Source organism: Aythya ferina (genome assembly GCF_964211825.1).
Source record: "Aythya ferina genome assembly, chromosome: 2".
In the NCBI taxonomy this organism is placed as follows: Eukaryota; Metazoa; Chordata; class Aves; order Anseriformes; family Anatidae; genus Aythya; species Aythya ferina.
The window spans coordinates 43,147,245-43,167,861 of NC_140297.1; the positions used below are offsets into that span (position 1 = coordinate 43,147,245).

Below are 20,617 nucleotides of genomic sequence, written 5' to 3' on the forward strand. Positions count from 1 at the left end.
AACAAGGGGATATAAAGATCCAAATTGTTTCAGGGGGTTATATGTAAAACGGTTCTCTAGGTTACAGTGAGAAAATAATAGCAATATTATTTCACTGCAAAAGGAAATACCACTGTAGGAAATGAGAAATCATGCAGACAAATGATAAGTCAATGCAGGAATGCTTCACTAGTGAAAGGATGAGTCTGAATACATTTTGAAATATTTCTGTTTTTAAAATTGGGTCTTGTGGTTACTGTTTCACAGTCAGTACTGTGAAAGAGTACTGTATATACAGACTGTATATACAAACTATATCTGTATATAATTTGGAAATGCAGGAATTCCACCCTTATTTTGGTGGCCTGAAAGCATGAAAAAAAAAATATTATTTGTCTCATAAAGGAATAGATTTTTCCCTGTTCACATATAGGGATATTATGGCAATTTGAATAGTAATGTTACTTTTAAGGTGAGTAACAAACATAGAACAGCTTGTTTGCTGGTTCAAATAATTGCCCTTCAGGCTCACTTGAGAACTACTATCCTGATCCATAGTCTGTTACTCCGTTAATATTTACAAGACTTTGTGCAGTATTTGTTACTATAATGACTTAGCTTGGATATTCATTGTCAGAAGCTTATTGCAGCACTTGTGAAAATATCTAGATTGACAGCTCTGTGTAATGAATTCTTTGTTAATTGATTTACAGAAAATGTGCAACAGTTGACGTAAGGTTTCTGCACACCTGAATCCTACAGAGCTACCTGCAGGGAGCAGGAGGAAGAACCTAGTGTCTCTGCCTGCAGCACTGCTCGGATTAAAGGTACTGATAGTCACCTTTGTGTAAAAATCTTCATTGTGCATAGAAGTAGAGCAAAGAACTAAAGGAAAAGGTGCCAGAAACAGCATATGCCTCAACAGCCCTACTTATTAAGTGGTAACAATTTAGTTTTGGTATGAACGGTACTAAAATTCAGATTAAGATTCCTGCAAGAATGTTGTAGTTAGCAGAAAGGTGTTTACACATGGATTTTTAAGGCCCAGGGAATTCAGAGTTAAGATTAAATTCAAAAGCTATCAAACTCTTGAAAGTTTGGAAACTCATAGTCAAGGTCTACAAACTCACTTGTCTCTCTCCCATAGTTGATAGCAGCCCCATTGAATTCGTACTTATCTATGTTGTAGTAAATGGTATTTTTGATTAAGCACTTTTAAATTACTTTAAGAAGTCAGCACATTTAAAAATGTCACTGCACTTGTACTTTCACAGAAAATCAAGGAAGGGATCAAAGTGTGTATGTATGCGTGTATTTCTGGCTGGCTCTTCTCTGTCTCTGAGCCTCTGCTGAGCTAAAATTAGAATGTCAGGATGGGTTGTTGGGAACTAATCACTGATAAACTGTGTTTCTGTACATTTGGCACTGACTGATATATTTAATGAATCATGATGTGTCTCTCTTGTCATGTTTTTGCTGTGAGATGGCAAAAACTGAGGAAAGAATGTGGGTTTTCTGTTTCGTCTTATAAATGCTGAAAAACTGCCTTTCTTTGAATTTCTGGAATGAATAGAAATTGTAGTTATGTAGAACAAACAGGTTTAGGAGATTTTAAATTTTAGCCCTTGTTTTGCTGCTTGACTGGGACTGGGAAGTGGAGGGACAAATTTAGAATGAGGGCAAAATAATTGATAAATAAGAAAATTGTGGATAAGATATTATTAATCTATGGTCTCCAGGGATATACACATCTATTATGTGTATTGAAAATATAACTATTATTGTTGCATAAATCATCAACGACATTTAGTGGTGAGCTTTTCATGTCTAATACCTGTGTGTTGTTTGAGTTACAAAGCCTGTGTCTCTCATACCAATTCTGAAGTAGCACAGGCACTGCAGAGTTCAGACCAGAGCTTCCAGAAGCTTAAACAATGTCAAACTTCACTGATGCCCTTTCCAGTCATGTGGATCCTGATAGCTTTGCTTCTGCATACAAGCAAATGTAGCTGCCTGTAGAAGTAATGCAGAAATACATTACCAGTGTTTGTTTTTAATTCTTCTTGTGACCTGGACAGCTTATGAACAAATTTGGAAGCTTAATTAAATTAATGCACTGAAAGCAGTCACTAGATTTTAATAGAGTGAAAAGGTAATGACTTGCTTTGTTTTTGTTGTTGTGGTGGTGGTGGTGGTGTTTGTTATTGTGTTGTTTTTGTGTTTGTTTGTTTGTTTTTTTTTAAAGCAAGTTGGTAATCAGCAAAAAATAAAATCCTCTCTTTTTATTTGATGGTTCTCAAAGGGATTAAAATGAGCAGTCAAACAGTGGAAATAGTTGGAGAAGTCTAGATTTTTTGTTCTCCCTTCATGTGTATTGCAAACACTATTTTACAAGAATTACAGGTAATACTGGCTCTAGGAAACAAATGTCTGACAGCTCTCCAAACTGGCAGCAGAGTATTCCTTACACTGCTGTTGTCTGGTGAAGAAGACCAGAGTGTTTTTAATAGCTTGCAGAGATCACACTGTTTTGATTTAGAATCAGCAGAAAGTATGCCATTCTCTGCTTATCTACAACAAGCATCTGTTTTAAGATTACAGTGCTTTCTATAGAGCTGCAAAAATGTGTTGACATGTTGTAATTTAAAAGGAGATAGAGCTCACCGTGTGCTCACACAGGATACCTCTCCCACCAAAGCCAAAAGCAAATCTTGCTGTGACTTCATGTACGTGAAGGACTCAGCCTTCAGAAACAAATACCATGAAAAGACAAGGGAGAGAACATAAGGTTTGTGTAATAACAAAGTCCTGGTTCAAGTCACTAAGAACAAAGAATCAACTTCTGACCCTGGCCAACTAGCCAACTGGAGGTAAGCAGTTCTTACCTGGATTAAAGCCAACATAGCCTTCTCCCATGTCACCCATTCTGAGGAAAAGGAAAGGCTGATCTCAATGTTTAGCTGTGTAGCCTCTGCAGTGTAGTGAATGCAGGCACATCATGAGGCAGTTCTTTTGGCTGTGAGAGTGTGCATTCTAGCTAAGATGACCTACACCTACTGAGCTCTGAAGGTTGTCTTCCAGATGTGTCTATGTATCCTTTTTTTTTTTTTTTTTTTTTTTTTTCCTCAAAAACAAAGATTTCTTATTTAATGTCATCAAAACCACGTATACAGAAACATACATATGCATTATTTCGTATATGCAGAGGAAGGCAGTACTTATTTTGTACGCTGTAATATCCAAAGTCAACAATTATCTTCTAATGCTGTTATCCATACCAATTAAGGATTTTCACTGTGTAATACTAGCTAGGACCTGCCATGTAGACTTTTCTATTGATGTTATATTGCAATACAATGCATGTTTCTCCTGTGATACTATAACAGAGAAGGCTATGAATTGGTCAGAAGTAATGTTGATGAAGAGATCATTTTTCTTATTCTTAAAACTCCAGTTTTAATGTAATCAACCAAAGCAGAAATAATGATCTTAGTGGGATCTAATTTGATTATATGCATTTGTATTCTGCGTGATTTGAGAATGTCTGCATGGATGTTTTTGTAGGAGGTAAGGAGTAAGAAGCTCTTTGTAAGAGGCTGTGTAATTTAAATGGATCCATTTCTGTGTGTTTAAACAAGATGGTGGTAGCAGATACTAACTATCAGATGTAGGTGTTACATAAATATATGTAGTACGAAGATAACAGAAATGAAATCTCCCATATTGTAATACCTTTAGGCATAAAGAAAAAGTAAAATCCCCTCAAAATACAACGTAAATTTTTCCTCATTACAGCTGAACATTTTGTTCTCTTCCCAGCCAGACCTAGACAAGCTCCCTAGTTAAGCATTATTTATTTATCTCTTGGACTGAATTCCACATGAGCCTTAATGCCATTTTGTCATTTTTCCTCCTGTGACTGAGGAGCTGTAAAGACTGACGCAACTTGAAGAAGTGACAAACTAGTACCTCCTGGTAGCTTGGTAAGGTGCTGCTGAGTAAACTGGCTATTGAGTACTATGCCCAGAAACTCCCTTCCTGTGATCCCTTTGTGTTTTACTGAGAGAGTTCCCAAAGCCCTTGCAGTTAGGAATAATGGCTGCTTCTCAGGTTTCACTGCCTCCAACTTGTCAGGTTTGGCTTCCTGTGGTGAAGAGTGTCAATGAGTATGAAGAGAGGTGGCTATGTCGATGGTAACCACAAGTAAAGTGACTTTTCTGGTGCCCATGGTCCCAGTCATGGTTTCTAAAATACCTGACGGAAGACTTACCCTTGTTATTTTCCTGTAACAAGATTATTTTTCCTCTGTAACTGAGAGGAACATAACGGAGATAGAGGAACCTCTTTGTTGACTGAAGTAACAAAAATTTGGGGAAAATAAAAGCTGTGAATAACATTCCCTTATCGATTTCTTGACTGGAAATTGAGGGTATAAATCTACTTAAGAAAATGCCTTGACTTTGTTCAGGCTTGAAGAATAACAGATGCCTTTACTAAGGCTGCTACAAAAGTTTTGTGAAACTTGCATGCTCTGATCCAGTGGTGCAGATGGGAGGAAAGCAGGCCATGTCCATCAGTAGTGTAACAGGAAAGGAAAGTGAATCTTCTCACTGTTAAGTTCACAACGTTTGATTCCTTGAGACTTGTTTGTCATAAATTTGGGGGTTTCATGGTCTTCCTGATGTGTTTGATGTGACTAACTGCGTAGTCTAAAGTTTTCAGGCACTTAGTATAGGGAATGGCAAATCAGTTACAAAAGGATGCCCAGAAATAGACAAAAACCAATCTTAATTACATTGCTTGAACCAAATGCTCTTACATGTAGACATTAGCTAGACAATACAGAGAGAAGCGATTTCCTATAAGTGTTAAACCAACCCTAGGAAATCTTGAACTGTTATGAAATTTTGTGATTTATATTGGCTATTAAGAAATATTAAAAATCTCCAGCTATGCAAAAGTGCACTATAGCTCAAGGGGATCTGGAGATGCTCATATTGTGAAGTGATCCTTTATGAGAAAAGCTCTTCTTTACTTGACAGCTGCATTATTCACTCTATGATATGCTTCCAAAATATTTCATGTTGTGGATTCGTTGCACTGTTTTAATTACTAAATACAGGCTTTTTTAATCAACCATGCTTCTAATGCCTGAGGAATTTGCCTGATCCTCTGGTAAATGTTTAAGTCTTTGTTAGTGAAATGCATTTGAAGAATAGCTCCGTAGTCTGAGGGCTAAAGAAAATCCACATAAGACAAAGATATATTTTCATTTTTCTAGTTCTGCATGTGAAAGAAATGCTGATATGCCATAAACTATGTAGCCTTTTGCCATTTTTCTAACCCTTGGGGAATGCAGCATAGAATGGACACTTGTTCAGTTACTAAAACTTCTTTTCAGCCTCACAAAGACTTGGCTTCCCAACCTGATGAAAACATTCTTAGGAGTTTATATATAGCACTGATTCTTTGAGCAGTATTGTTTGGCAACAATAATAACATAATTGTATTAGTTTCTCAAAAGCTCTCTTCATAGCACTAGTTGAATAGTGGTAGACTAAATGCCACTGTACAGTGCCATGAGTTGTACCATTTTTTTTTGGTGCTCATGGACATGGAAGATGCAGGTGTTGATTTCTCTCACCAGGTTTATAATATTTCTTAATATCCATGGGCATAAAACTATTATTGCATGAAGTACACATTCACAAAAAGCGAATACAGAGTTGTGATTTGTAAAACAGAAGGAAAATAGTGATTTTGCAGCAAACTCACAGCTGGGAGTTAATTTCATTAATTGAAGTTTGTTGAAGGGTGTTTTTTTTTGTTTGTTTTTTTTGTTTGTTTGTTTGTTTGGTCTGTTTGTTTGTTTGTCATATTTTTCTTTATCAACCATACGGTTTAAGGGAAATGTTCTGGCCCATTCACTCTTTCCTGGCTCAGGATTCAACTACCTGGAGAATCCGACAGCATCTTCCATGTTATGAAGTCAGTGCAAAAATGCCCCATCTGGGTGCTTTCATTCAGAAGCACTTTCACACTTCGTTTCACTGTGGTTTACACAACAGAGTATTTGAAATGTTTGAAATGCTTTTAAATATGTTTTTTTAACTTCATGCATAAAGCATAAGTTTCCAAAATGCCTCTGGATATGTAAGCAAAGAGAGCCTTTGACTTGCTCAAGCAGTTTAACTGCATATTTGCTTGATATATATTTGCGGTAACATAACTCATTCAGTAACAGTAATTCATAAATCAGGAGATCTGTAGGTTTCTGATTTACTGATTAGTACCCATTTTTGCAAGGCTTCTATTTTTCTTACCCACAGTTTTGAGAAAACGCCATTCTCTCAACCTTAGTTTTACATTACACTCATAGATGTAGCATAACCTCATGTAATTGATACAGTCTCTGGTGACGTGTTATAGTACAATGAGGCAGCTGGTAAAAGTGGAAAAATGGAGAAATATAAGTAACTGTTGATGTCAAGATAGGACTGGTGTGTAGTTTTGCTCTCTGCCCAAAACAGAGCAGAAAACACGGTCAGCTGAGATAGGTATGCTTTGAAGCAGAATCCAAAATGTTAGACTCCTGTAGTGACTTTTTAAAAATAATAATAATAAAACAAAAAAGTGCTACCTCACTAACTTTCAGAAGAACTGAAAATTCTCAGTACCTTTGAACAAGACCCATTCCTAAAGAAAAATCTGGGTTGAAGTCAAAAGGCATGAGAACCTATTTTGCAGAAATCCCTCAGTAGTGCAATTTACATCTGTCTCAGCTATACCTCCTCAGAAATTGAATGATGTTAAAACCCAAGACTCTTGAGGATGTGGGCACATTCTTTACAGCATTGCTACAGAAATAGTCAGCCAAATCAGACTGATAAAAAAACATGAGTTGTACTTGTTTGATTGTGCTAAAAGATACAGGATATGCATTGGCTAAAAATCAGTATAAGATGCTTATCTCACTTAACCTCTTGGGAACAGGGTTATACTTTATGTACAGTTGGTCAGAATTCCTTTTTCTTGATAAATATTGACTTGAGCACAAAAATATTGGGGTTAATTGTCCCAAAATATCCTCAAAGGATGGGAGATCATGTTACCTAAGAGAAAAGATTTAAGAAAACTTTATCTTAAAGAGAAACCAAGCTTCACTAAAAGCATCTAACTTTTTTCTGTTGTATTTAGATACATTCTTTGTTAACTAATAATTCACTTTCTATCTTTGTTTTTCCTTTTTACTGATATTCTGACTTGGAACACAAGCTCCCTGCCTGGCCTACTGATAATGTTACCAGCACTGGAAGTTAGAGCAGCCCACTGGGGACAGTAGCTTATGCTAACCTGGTGTTTAGAAACAACTCTGAAACCCAGAGCAGTTGAAATTCTACAGCTTCTTTGACCTTTCTTCCATGCTAGAGTCTTCTAAGGGAGCAGCCTGAAGTTTCTCACACAAGTTTTGCATTATGGAAAATTCTACTGAGATTCTTTTCTTGTTGAACAAGTTCAAAATCTGACCCATAATGTTTGATGGTAATCTGAGTGAGACAGTGAGCTCAGAAATGTTAACTGAAGTTTAGAAAACTCTTGTAGTTTGAGTTCAACAAATACAAATTCTTTCTCTTTAACACTCATTTTATTCAAACTACTGAAAGTTTGACAGTATCTATTTTGGTACCAAAATGGTCGTGGCAGTGGAAATAACCAAGTGCTTAACATTTTCAAATAGGCTGTAGCTTCCAGAGATAAAAATTCTGTAAGCATTAAGCAAATAAAATTGTAAGTCAGCTGAGGAGTATCCAAAGCACAACTGACCAGCATTTATGTCATTTGCCACATTCCTCCATTTCAAAATGGAAGAAAGTGGCCAGGAAAGGGCAAGAAATTCTTAAAAGGCATGTTGAAACAGCTTCTATCTATCGATCTATTTGTTTGTTTTTATTTGTTTTCTTCTTTATTCTCTCTCCTTCAGATGAAAGTGAGGGGCCAGGCACCTAGAGCTGCATATATGTGGCCAAGGGGAGGAAAGAATACAAGGACACCTCAGGACACAGGGCAGTCTCCAGTTAGTGGCTAGTTTTTCCTGTGTTATTTTCTTAGATACTTTTATTTCTGGAATGGGGAAAATACATGAGAGTCTTGAAATGAATATAGACCAGATCCAGAAAGTTACACCTGATTCTGTTGAGGTAAGGTTAGCTGGAAGAGCTTATATATAATCCTATACCTCAATAGAAAATAACTGTTTAGTTTTGAGGAACTGATTATCACTTTGATTTAATAAAAACTGTGCAGTTACTTCAGCTCTGCAGTCAGTAGCAATGGATTCAGCATTGCACTAAGGATGAAAACTGGCTTTTGTCACAGACAGCTGGTGTGATCCTGAACATGGCATATTCTTGGTTGGTCTAAACCAGGCGTATTGTTCTCAGTCAGTTCTGTAAAGGGGGAAGCAGATCAAGATGTTGTCAAAGTATAAAATTTTTAAAATGACCTTAAGCATCAGTGTATTATTTTCTTTCCCTGTCACATAAATTACAGAAGTCTGAGAGGACAAGAAGTCTAAGATGAAGAGGGGAAGGAAAAGAGCAACTGTAGATACTTAAAGAAAATTAGGTACCAAAGGCATGGTAACTTGAGAAAATTCAATTTCAAATGGTGCTGAAATCTTGAATTTATTTATTTATTTATTTATTTTTAGAAAATTATGAAAGCCACTCACTTGAGACTGGGGGGGTTGGGGGGGGAGGGGGAGGTGAGAAAGAAAATCCAGAAGAATTCACCAGAAGAATTCACCCTTACAGTCTCATTGTCCATGTGTAACCTAGTGTAAATCCTCAGAGTCAAAGAATTCTGATTTGAAATACAACACAGTAGAAAAATAAACAAAAATTAAATACAGGAATTCTTGAGTTGTAGTGTTGTGCCTTTAAGGGATGGTCACTCAGCTTATGCAAATCATTACCTTTTCTGTATAAGGAAAGAAATATTTACCCACCTCAAAGAAATTTGTGAATTAGATCTTGATTCTTTATGTGACTATTTATGGTTAAAGCTGTAAGCAGTAGTACTTCCTTAATAATAGTTGACATCACATAAAATTGTAAGTAATATACAATTATAAAAGCTAGTTTTCTGTGCATTTTCATGTTTGGGATCAGTAGAATGGGCTGTCAGCTCTATGTGAAAACTTGAAAAATATATAACCTTAGTGTAATATTGCTTTTGCACTACCTTAACAGTATTGTCTGGACTTGAAACAGAATTTGCCTGTAAATACCATGCAAAAAAAAAATCAAAACAGAAGTTTGGATCTGAAGAACCAGAATTAATGTGATGGGTTTCTGAGTTGTTTATCTTCTGGAAGTGAACACCAAATCTCCTGCTGACCCGGAGGGCAGTCTAAAATACTTGTCCATTTTTGATAGATTAGAAAAAAATAGTTATATCCTCATCCATTAGGAGTCTCAAAGATTGTACCCTTGTATGTTTGCTGTTTTCTCTCTTTCCTGAAAACCTTTCTCTTTCTGATACCTTGTGGCAGGCCATGCATGTTTTACTGTGCCTGTTTGATATTTAGGACAACATAAACCTAAGAAAGACACTCTAGTTGGAGATAGTTGCATGTCTTGAAATGATTAACTTCAGGCTTCTAATAGTCATTCCTCTGCCACATACACTGCTTTTGCTGTTCTATGAAATACTTTCTCCTTAATGTTGTGGCATATTCCCTGCTCATGAAAATGGTAAGATTTGAAATTTTAAATGCTTCATTATCCCAGATTTCCTGCCACTGGCAAAGGAGGGAAGACAGCATCAGTAACCTTAGTGATGGTTTTCAGTCAGGCTTTTTCAGCAAATCCAAACAAAGTCACATCAGTGTCAATATAAACAGTTTTATGAGATTTCCAATTCCCTTTCAATTTGGTCTCAGTGCTAAAGGAAATAATTTGATTGCTTTTCACATTATAAATTATTGCAAGGAATATTTGCAAAACTTCCTAATTTCTAATGTATTTAGGAGCACAAGTAACACCAGCAGTTCCCTTCCCCGCTTTTATGCCACAATATATAACGTGTTGCTATGAGGCTGTTCTGTGCCAGCAGTATAGATGCAGCTGTGCCATGGCTTCAAGAGGGCCAGGAACCTGCCTCAAAATGTTCTCCAAAATCAGATGGTCCTAAAATTAATCAAGAAGTCCAAAATGCTAATGAACCCAGCAGAATGCCCTTTAAATATAAGCAGTCCAAATGCATCTAATGGTTGCTTCTGGTTTTGAGTTCTTAATCTCTTACCCCATTGCCCTTGATTAGAGATGTGAAAGCTTTAGTACCTTTGAAACATCTGCAGCTTCTGACCTTACATCAGAAGATAAAAATATTCTGCCCTTTCTGTCTCTAAATCTGTTCAGTTACAGTAAAATTAGTGCTCAAATTAGGGATTCTAGTTTTCAAGTTAGTAAAGAAAAAAAAAAATCTGATAAAATTACAACAGTTATAAGTTTCCTAGTGTAAAAATAAACATATTTGAATGGCAGAAAGTGACACATTTCCTTTAAAAGTTTTTTTTGGTTGTTGTTTGTTGTTTGTTTTTTTTTTTTTTTGTAATTCACCTTCTGTTCACACTGTCTGCTGTGCAGCACATACCTCTGTTCCTGTTTGTGTTCTCTCTGGTTCATATGTGCGTTGGTAAAGGAAGTATCTTACATAGCTTTTGATTTGTGTTCTAAACTCCATGTGGGACCACATGAACCAAATTGTAAATGAAGTTTGTATACTCATTCCTTCTGCATTCTGTCTCTGTCTTGTGAAACAGCTAATTTTTCTTCAGATTTACGTGGCTACCAATTAACAAGAAACCTCTCTTTTGGAGCTGTAAATAATTCATTTATGTTATATGGCTCAGAAGAGTACAGTCTCTCCTTGAGAGGAAGAGAGTTCATTCTGAATGTTGCAAAGTCAAGAACATAAAATACAATTAAAAATGACATTTGGATCATAATCCCCCTTTCAGATATGGTATGTAAAGGAAAAAGTATATTTAGTAATGGATCATTTCACAGAAATGGTTAGCAATGACATTTTAAGCCTATTTTCTACCTTTGCTCTGTGTGTCTAGATAACCCCTTCTTCCATTTGCCACATGAACACCGATAAAGTTTTAAGTCCTCATCTTCAGGTGAAAGGATTATCCAGTAGTTAGAATGAAATTTAAATTTGATGAGCAGCTCTTCTATGGACCTACCTGGTGACCAGTCACAAATTCTTTATTGTCATATACAAACAAAAGGGAGTAAATGCTGCAATGCTTAGATCTTTTGTGGTGGTGTCTGGCTTTTGCAGACTTAGAGGGTCTAGCTGAGATTATGGAACACCTTACTTTGAGAGATCCACCTTGAAATGTAGGAACATGAGTCCAGGGAATTGGGCTAACTCAAGTGTGAGGTGAAAAGGACAAAATGACTTGTACAGAATCCTCAGTATGAACACTTGGACCTGCTTTTTGTTCTACTGCATTTACTAGTGTGGCTCTCTTTCAGCATCTTGTTTTCCTGGTTATGCATGCTGCTTGATGGACCAGTCCTTACATTTTTTTCTGGGGTGGAATAACCAGATGTCTACCTGGATTAAATTAACAGTTACAGAGGTTTTGAACAAAGGTTGTTCTACTGGTGAGAGAACCTTTAAAAGGTTTTAAAGATGTCTCAGCACAAATGAGGGATCACATGGGGCCTGGAGGAGAGCTGAGACCTTTATGCTAATGTTCCTTAAGCTATCCTACATGAAATAGGAAAGTTGACTGCCTACAGGGATGTGGGGTGTCTTTATCCAGAAGAGTTTAAAAACAGCATTGAAATTAAATGTGATCTGTACTTAGTTTCGAGGAGGGAAACAGCCACTTCAAGCACAGGACAGACAAGTATTGTACATGGCATGAGTTGTATGCTAGAAATGCCTTTAAATGAGGAAAAATGTAGGTCTGTGGGACAGCTGGGGATCTAGGATTTGCATTAGGTGGTATGTGAAATTGACTGGCTGGTGTTAGGTGTGGCTAAGCAAGAGCAGTGACAACGCAAACTATTCTGGACACCCTAGTCAAGGCAATGGGCCCACTTACAGATAAAAACCACGAAAAGGGGAAACTAGGCTTCAGTTCTACAGTGACAGAATAAACAATATTTCACTATCACCAGTGTGTTGTGAAGTAAATAATTCAGAGGCACTTGGAGATTATAAAATAAATTTGAATAAACAAGCACTAGATACCCACTGGATACCTGCTAGACTTTGAAACAGCAAGGCAGGTATTTAAATGTTCTGCTAAATAAGAATGAATTTAAGCAAGACCATTAGGTCAGGGTTCCCCTTTTCTTCACTTTGCTTCGCTTTGTTTTGGCCCTAACAATATCTGTTGCACTGCATCATCCTGCTAAGCACGTCAGAACAGTCAAGACAACACTTTTCAAAAAAGCCAGTTGTCATTTTGTACTAATTTCCAGACAGGATTGAAACTAAATTGGTTAGATTTTTTTTGAGGAACATTAGCATTTTGCAAATAAGGATGCATAAAAATAATTGGATATACTATACATTTCACTAGAGCAGGCTTGAATAGTTCCTGCACTAAATTACATATGTGGATCCCACTGTTTCATCTGAGATCATCTCAGCAGGCATGACTATGGAAATGCAAATTTACACTGCTGCTGAGTCCTTGCAGCTTTTAAACTACGTGTCAATAATTTGCTTAAATATCTTGGAATGGTTTGCTTTCTTTCTTAACATTTAGCAATTTAAACATTCTGTTCTCAAAAATTGATAAAATGATTTAAGTTGTAATGGATCTTTTTAATATCCTCACTGGCTCTCTTCTCACTTGCTGCAGGAGGTCCCAGGTTTCTCTGTTTCTTCTTTACGTAAAGTATGAGTATGCCTGTCATTTAATCTAAAACATGGAGGGGACTGTGGGCCAACAGTCCATTTTTTTTATTGACAAAATATTATTTTTTCATATAATTTGTTGTTTTACTAAAACCAGAGTCAACACAGGTTACAATGTTGCTGTTACTACTGCTCTTCTGCCATCTTATTTCTCTTCTGCCATCTATTGTTTTTGCAAAGCTGCAGTGAAAATCTCTGCAAGCTATGCTTGTCTAACAACAGATGAAGCATTCTCTGTAAGGAGAAGCTAAATATTTTGTTAGACTGACTGATAGAGTTATTAAAAGATAGCTAATTTTTTGCCCACACAAGCTGTTTTCACCTTGTCTCACACATACTATCACAGCCAGATTGACTCCCAACTCTGCGACTATCTAAAACTGGCATAAAAAACTCCTAGTTATATTAATCCTTGTACAGAGAAGTATTAGCAAATGGTGAAGACCAGCATGGTAGAAATTATCAAGAAATTATACTTCCTAATAACATTCTTGTGGTTTCTTCCATAAAAATAAATAAATAAATAAATAAATAAATCCATTTTTTCCATAATTATTGAAGTGAAGGAAACTTACTTTCCTATGAATTTTTTTGGTGACTGACTGACTTCACAATCTAAGATGAAAGGTCTTGTTGAAGCCTTTTTAACAAGGGGTCATTTATGGAGCCTTTGATACTGCAGGCTTTCTGGTATCTACTAATTACCACACTTTTTTTCCCTCACAAGAAACACTAATAGCCTATGTCTACCTAGCTGTCTAGCTTCACGGAGCTGCTAGAAGCTTAATGTGTCTGAGACTACCGTTGCGCTGCCATGCTTGGTTAAGCGTGTTATTGGGAACTGGATGGACAGATAAGTGCAGCACTTAACAAGCACACCATCGCATCAGGCTCGGTTCTTTGCTAACAAGTGCTTGAAAACAGTGTTGCTTCTGGCGAGGCTAGTCAAAATTCACATTTCAAGACATAATTATTCCTTGATTTGGTGGGAATTATTAACTTTTTTCCAGTTTAACGTAAGATGAATACATGCCTTTTCATCTGCCAAAATTCAGTTTTAAGGCAAATTTGGGGATGCTTAAGATATTAGTTGTTCTGAAAAGTAAACTTTTCATTTGGCTTAATCCTCTTAACTAAATGGTCTTTCTGTTTTGTCTGCTCTTTAACTCTGTTTCTGAGGCCAAAGATTTTCAGCAATCACAGTGAAAAGGATAGCACATTGGTAAGGCAGTGCTGTAGGTGCTTTTAGCTTGAAAGTATTGGTACTCCTTGAAATGAGATACTCGTGGGAAATGCACTCAGAGGCCCGGCAGACTGAAGCGTGCTGCACTGAGCTCCATTAGCTGTGGTTGTGTTTTGTTGTAGGTCAAAGAACAAGAGGAAGTCTAGTACGGGAGAATTTCTAAGCATCCCAAGAATAGAATGTGTTGGATGTTCTCCAGTAAAACCTCTTTTTTTTTTCTTTTTCTTTTTTGGTCAGAAAAGGGTGACTCATCACATCTGGAATGATTTGTGGATCTCTGTCAGTTTTAGCAAACCGACAACAAACCATAATGAGGTTTTCGTCATTTCACACTTTTTGCCTGGCAGGAGGTTGTAGACCCCAGCAACACTCAATTCTTCAGCACCAAGGGACTGCTATGGGTTTTCATAGCTGCCAGGAGCTCTCCCAAGCATTTTGATCCCAAAAACCCAAGGAGTCCTTGGTCCACGTGGAGTTTGGCCCGGTGTCATGCAGCTGAGATCTCGTGCTGGGGGCCTCTCTTAGGGCTTTCATGTAGACACTGTTGAAGTTTTCCAGATACAAACTGTAGAATTTTTTCTTTCTTTCTTTTTTTTTTTTTTTTCTTTCTGAAAAATATCTATTTTTATCTGTAGATGTCATTTACAGACACTGAACGAAAAAGAGTCAACATATTTCTTTCTTAAATTGACCTAAACTACCCAGAATAGTCTTTCCTCCATATCTGGGAGAATGAAAAGTTGAGAAGTGGTTTTGTGTGTGTGTGTTTTGTTTTTCCAAACAGAATATTTGGGTATTTTTCATTTTCATGAGAAATTCTTAAAATTTTTATTTATTTTTTTATTCAAAGAAGTGAAGAAAAAATAAATCTGTAATTTTCTGCAGAGGAGAAATGTCATCTTTATTGTGTTCTCAGATATCCTTGCTAAAGGCCACAGCACTGCAGCCTTAGGAATGATAGGAACTGGGTAGAACAGCTGGAGGCAATTTGAAGTGTCCGTTTTCTATGATGTCATTTTACCTTTATCCAGAAACAGCAGAGTGCTGATGCCTTGACAGCGAAACAGTCACAATAAGCTCTAGCTGTAATGAGTGTAGGGATGTAGACTTGCCTGTAAATCATAGGAGGTGTGAGTTTTGGACACCGTCATTTCTACTGCCAACCATTGCCCACAGGTTGTGCTGTTCTCATACTGGGATTTTTCAGCTGTTATTTCTATTAGGTAGTGCTGCTCTCAGGAATTAAGGAGAAGAGTGTGGACGTAAAAAGCAGAACACTTTTTTCAAATCTTTCCTCTGTCTCACCCTCCCCAACATCCTAGTGTCACCTTTTCTTTCCATAAATGACTTAGAATAATTACAACTATTTAACAAATCTGTAATTATCTGTTTATCTGTGAGTGACTCTACAAATCTTCAATAGTGCTTGTTAGCAAGAGGATGTTCACCCACCATTTCTTTCTTTTCTCGATCTTGGGAAATGATTTTGGTGAGATTAAAATGATATTGAATATGCTATTTTCTAAAGAACAGCATTTTGGTTCCGTGGAATGAGAGCTGCCTCTTTTCCTGTACTGCCAAAGCTTTTTTTTTTTTTTTTTTTTCTACACTTTCAAATTAGTATGAGTCATTTTTGCAGAGAGCTGAATATCTGCCTGCTAGTGAGGCTGCAGGTGTCAGATGTTATTCCCAAAGTCCTCTTTTACATTCCTTACTTGCTGTTGTGCTCCCCTAGCACTGCTCCTGCCTCTTTGCTTGCTAGATGGAAACATTCATTCAATTCTTGCTCAGTCTTTGTTTTAGGGAAGCATTGATCCTCGTCTTGTTCAGTAACCTATGACACTAAAGGTGTCTGCATGTTCTTTTTGAAGCAACTACCATCTTGAAAATAGAGGCCAATGTTTGCATTAGACCAGCTGAAGCACTTGGAGAACACAGACAGGTCTTCACGCATGCAAGCCTCTCTCTCTTCAGGTCTGAAGGAGAAGCAGCAGGCAGGCTCACACTAGCTAACATTGCTCAACCATCATGGCTACAAAATGCCACTACTATTGTGTTGTAATGTATTCTGAAATAATGCCAGAGAAATAGAAAAGGGAAAACTGTGGAGGGGGACTTTAAATTTTTAGTATTCCGGCATAAGAAACAGTTCCCCAAACTGAAATAATTTTGTTTGGCATTTTTCCTAGATTTGTTCTTGCACAAATCTGACTCCAGAGTGAATGTGATCATTTAACAGGGCCACAAAAGCATTTATCAGCAAGCGTCTTTAAAATTGCCTTCCTCTCTTTCTCCTGGTTTCAGTTTCCAGGCCATATTCCCTCAGTCCTACAGAGCTTCATTTTCCTTCCAGCCTGAAGGCTGGTTCTCTGGTGTCTATTCATATTAGTAATAATGCCTTTATATTTACCAAATATTAGGACCAAGCATGACACTTTTCAGTTTGTAAATAAGAGCGAAAGCCATTAGGTGAGCAAAGAAGCAAGAATTCATCATTTGAATCATAGATTAGAAACAGTGGGTATAAAAAGTTGCTTGAAACTCTAACCTGTGTTAAAAGGAAAATGGACCCTGTCATCTATTCACTGGAACTTACAAATTTTCTCCTATGTAAGAAGTAGGCTTCAATATATGGGTCACATCTTAAGTGCAGCCATTTTAAGACTTGCCCTTTAATCCACATGAATTATTTTAGTTCTTCAAGATAGCTGAAGTTAGGTGAGGTGAGCCCCATTTTCTGAAGTGAAATCCCTAGGATTCTCCCTGTCCCCCCTTTCCATTAATTCACCTGTTTTTCCTAGAAACACTAAAGGATAAAAGTCCTACAGTGGATAGAGAATCAGTTGGCAGGATCCCTGCAGGATGATGCCTCTCTTTTTATCTTTTTTAAAGAAAGCTGCAGTGATATTATATATCTATAAAGTTTGGCAGAAATGCAAAGCATTTATTACTATATTGCAAAGGGCTTTAGAGCTGCACTAATCAACACTTTATATTGCCAGAGTGGCATTGTAGGAGACATGCTGTAAAGCAGTGCCAAACTCAGTGGCTATATAACACCATGTCTTTGGTAACTTTTATAAAAAAGGGAAAATGGGAGTCGTCATTCCCCGAGGAGGATTGGGTAGGTTAATCCTGGGAATCCTAGTGGTAGAGGCAGTACTGCTGGAGTGATCTATATTTGATTGAAAGCCTGAAAAGCACTGAGCTTCCTCCATGCAGACAGAACCAGCAGGGCACAGGGAGGCTTGTATTTTGCAGAATCAGCCCTTATTTGCAGTTCTGGTTTTATAAACCAGAACTTTTAAGGCAAGAAAAATATGACCAAAACACTCCACTTTGAGGGGTATTTAAGATCCCAGGGATATTTGTTGTGGTGCAGACTGATTCTTAAGTGACCTGGGGAGAAGCAGCTCTTCAGACATTATGGAGACACCTCCCCCAAACAGGGCCACCGCATGGAGGTGTGTACAGGCACTGGTAAGTGGTCTCACCAGTGCAGATTGCATTGCCACCTAGCCATGGGTCTCTGCCAAATTGTAGCTAGGCAATATACAGCAGCAATCTTTACTGGTGAAAAATACAGTCTTGCATATCCCATGCAAAGATCTCCTCCTTGAACATTTGTCGGAACTGGGGAGTGACTCATTTCAGTATTGATAGCAGAGCCTACTGTGCCTCTCACAGGCATCTAACCACTTTCTAGGAATCCCAAAACCCACACAAGTAATTTCTGGGTAAACCATAACCTGGGTATTTTGAAACAGATGGTTTTCCCCAAATATAAAACTACAATTTCTGATTGATTATTTTCCTATAACTTTTGTATTTCACTTTTCCTTAGAAAAGGCTACTTACAATTATTAATACTTTTAAGAATACATTTACCTGCAGTCACTTGTACAAAAATGAAGACATCAGGCTTTGGCCTTTGCTTCAGATTTTACCAGGAAGTCACTCCTCCTTACAGCCATCTCCAGCCAGCTCAAAACAAAACTCTCATATAAAATACCATGCAGCTGGGTAAAGCGATTGGATCACTTATCAGTTTGGGGCCAAATGTCATCTTCAGTGATTACCTCACGGCAGTCTATTCACTCTAATGGACTTGACGTGAAAAGAGATGGAACTGACAGGGACGTTCAGCCCATGCTTTCAGTCAAGACTAAAGGCAGCAGATCCAAAGCACGTAAAGTTGATTTAATGTATACTGATGAAGTCAATGTCTTGGAAGAAAAAAATGTAGCGTGCTTATGTGACCAAGATTAGTGGGTTAGTGTGTATGCATGGTTTAGTACAAACAAAAGTGCCTTCTGGCATAGTATGATTAGTAGGAATAAGAAAACAAAATTCTGGTAAATAAACCCTGATATTTGTTACACCCAGCAGTTACATGGCAACAGAAGTAGAAGAGAAGTGTTATAATCTACCAAGCTCAATATTAGTCTCGTGAAATTTCAAGCTCTTTGATCTTATGAAATATGGGCAAATAAACCTTATTGGAAGCATCTGAGTAATCCCATGAAATTATTAACTCCATTGCATTTTCTTCAAATGGGTAATCTAATCTAAATTTGTGGCATTTTTATGGTTGTTTCCTACTGTTGGATACTGTATACCTAATTAAGGTCCTGCATGCCTCTATTGGCAAAGGATTTTCAAAAGACCATACAATGAATAGAGGTGGAGACTATACTCTTCATTTAGGGTCTTCACTTAAAGGCCTGGATTTAGACAAAAATCATGCCAGTCATAGTCTTTTCCAGAGGATATCAGAAGCCATTTGCTTTTAGTCAAGGTGCAAAACTGCAGTGTAGTTTGAAAGTCATTTGGGAAAAAAATAAAAGGGAAGGCACCACTTAGGGATGCCTTAGTGTTAAGTTTGAAGTTTTATGATTGCAAGAGGAAGGAAAATACTCTAAATCTCTACATTATTATGGGAACACATGTAAGAGGAGGTCAGTTTTTTGGATGCTGGTCATTCAAAAGTCATTCTGATTTGTATCTTCTTATTTGAACTTCACTTCCCCTTTGCTTCCTGAAATGTATGACATTAGTTTCCTAAACAGAAGATGGAAAAAAAAAAAAGCTCAGAAAAGATGATGTCACTTGACTAGTTTCACTGGTAGATTTGTTTTTAATTAATCCTCATAGAAACATACATAATAAATAAATAAATTTGGAAGAGTCCCTTGGAAGTTGTCTGGTTAAACTACTACTCAAAGGAGCTTAAAAGTTCAGAATTTCTAAATTCAAAATCCTAGCTGGCAGTGGCATAAACCACGTGCTTTGATTTCAGTCACTGTGGCCAGCGTAGGGATTGGGGGAAGAGAGAAAGAGAGTGAAGGAATTTAAACCACCTCTGATTTTCCTGTACTTTTGTGCTCTTAGGATGGCCTGGCTCCCTCTGTAAATTGAGACCTCTCTAAAGTATGTTTTGTTAATGGGCCATGAGAAAGAAAATAGTTTTAGCATTCCCTACTCTGCCTGTGTGTTTTGTTCCTATTATAGAGGAGTGCTATTACAGTGGAAGCTGAGAGAGGAGCTGGAATAGGGTCATTCCCACAACCTGTGCTGATGCGGGAGGCTCCTTTGTGTGGCCCCACAGTACCTTTCATGCTGAAAGATCAAATGTATTCTTATGTCTTATGTTGTACTAAAAGAAATAGTACAAAGGACCCATACATTTAGGTTTCAAATAACCATGTTTGCTAATGTACAGGGCCCAGCTGCATACTAACCTCTGCTATCTGCAGAGCTGGAATCCATCCATGTCTGCTGGTTTTCAAATCGGCACCTTGTGTATCTCTTGGAAAACCAATAAGAGGCTTGTAAAGAAATTAGATATATTTTCCAATTCAGAATTTCCCTGTAATTAGAAATATTTCAAGTCCTCTACTCAGTAATCTAAAATGGAAAAACTCATCATAAGCAGAAAAGCAAGTGAATTTCAATCTACATGCGAGACATCATTTATCATTAGGAACTATGACAGCATAACCATTATTTTTTTTCCCAGGTCTTTCATATCTTGTATTTTTAACTGGCTTTTGTATTATATTTTTGAATGATAAAGTGTTCAATTCACTGCTTAGGGGTTGTTCTCAATCTCTTCAGTATAAACCACATCCATACAATGTTGAAGGATCTGACTTAAATTAAATCCATAGAAGGGAAATTCAAAGTTCTCTATTTTTATATCATTCATCTTCATCTGTCATGTCAATGTCTCTCTCTACTGTGCACTTGTCCTGTCCATTCTAAATTGCTTAGATATTCTTGAAAAGCCAGAAAACAGTCAGAATCAGGGGGCATTTTGTCATTAGCTTCACAGAGCCCAGATTTTAATTTTTAATGTGAAGAGAGACTTGTATGGAAGTCTGCTCAGTCACTGCATAAAATTTAGTATCAGATATGAGAGACTATGGAAATGATGCCTACCTT

At 37.2% G+C, this 20,617-nt stretch overlaps 2 long non-coding RNA genes across 6 annotated transcripts in view; one reads left to right on the top strand and one right to left on the bottom strand.

Annotated features, from left to right (window-relative positions):
* The window catches only part of LOC311432298, a 660,648-nt gene that overhangs the window by 432,071 nt on the left and 207,960 nt on the right, over window positions 1-20,617 (bottom strand). The gene's annotated exons all lie outside the window — the stretch shown is intronic.
* The window catches only part of LOC311432295, a 167,050-nt gene that overhangs the window by 118,759 nt on the left and 27,674 nt on the right, over window positions 1-20,617 (top strand). For all 5 annotated transcript variants that reach the window (XR_014689954.1, XR_014689955.1, XR_014689956.1 and 2 more), the window contains one exon: window positions 693-806. This is a non-coding gene — a long non-coding RNA (uncharacterized lncRNA). The remainder of the gene's footprint in view (window positions 1-692; window positions 807-20,617) is intronic.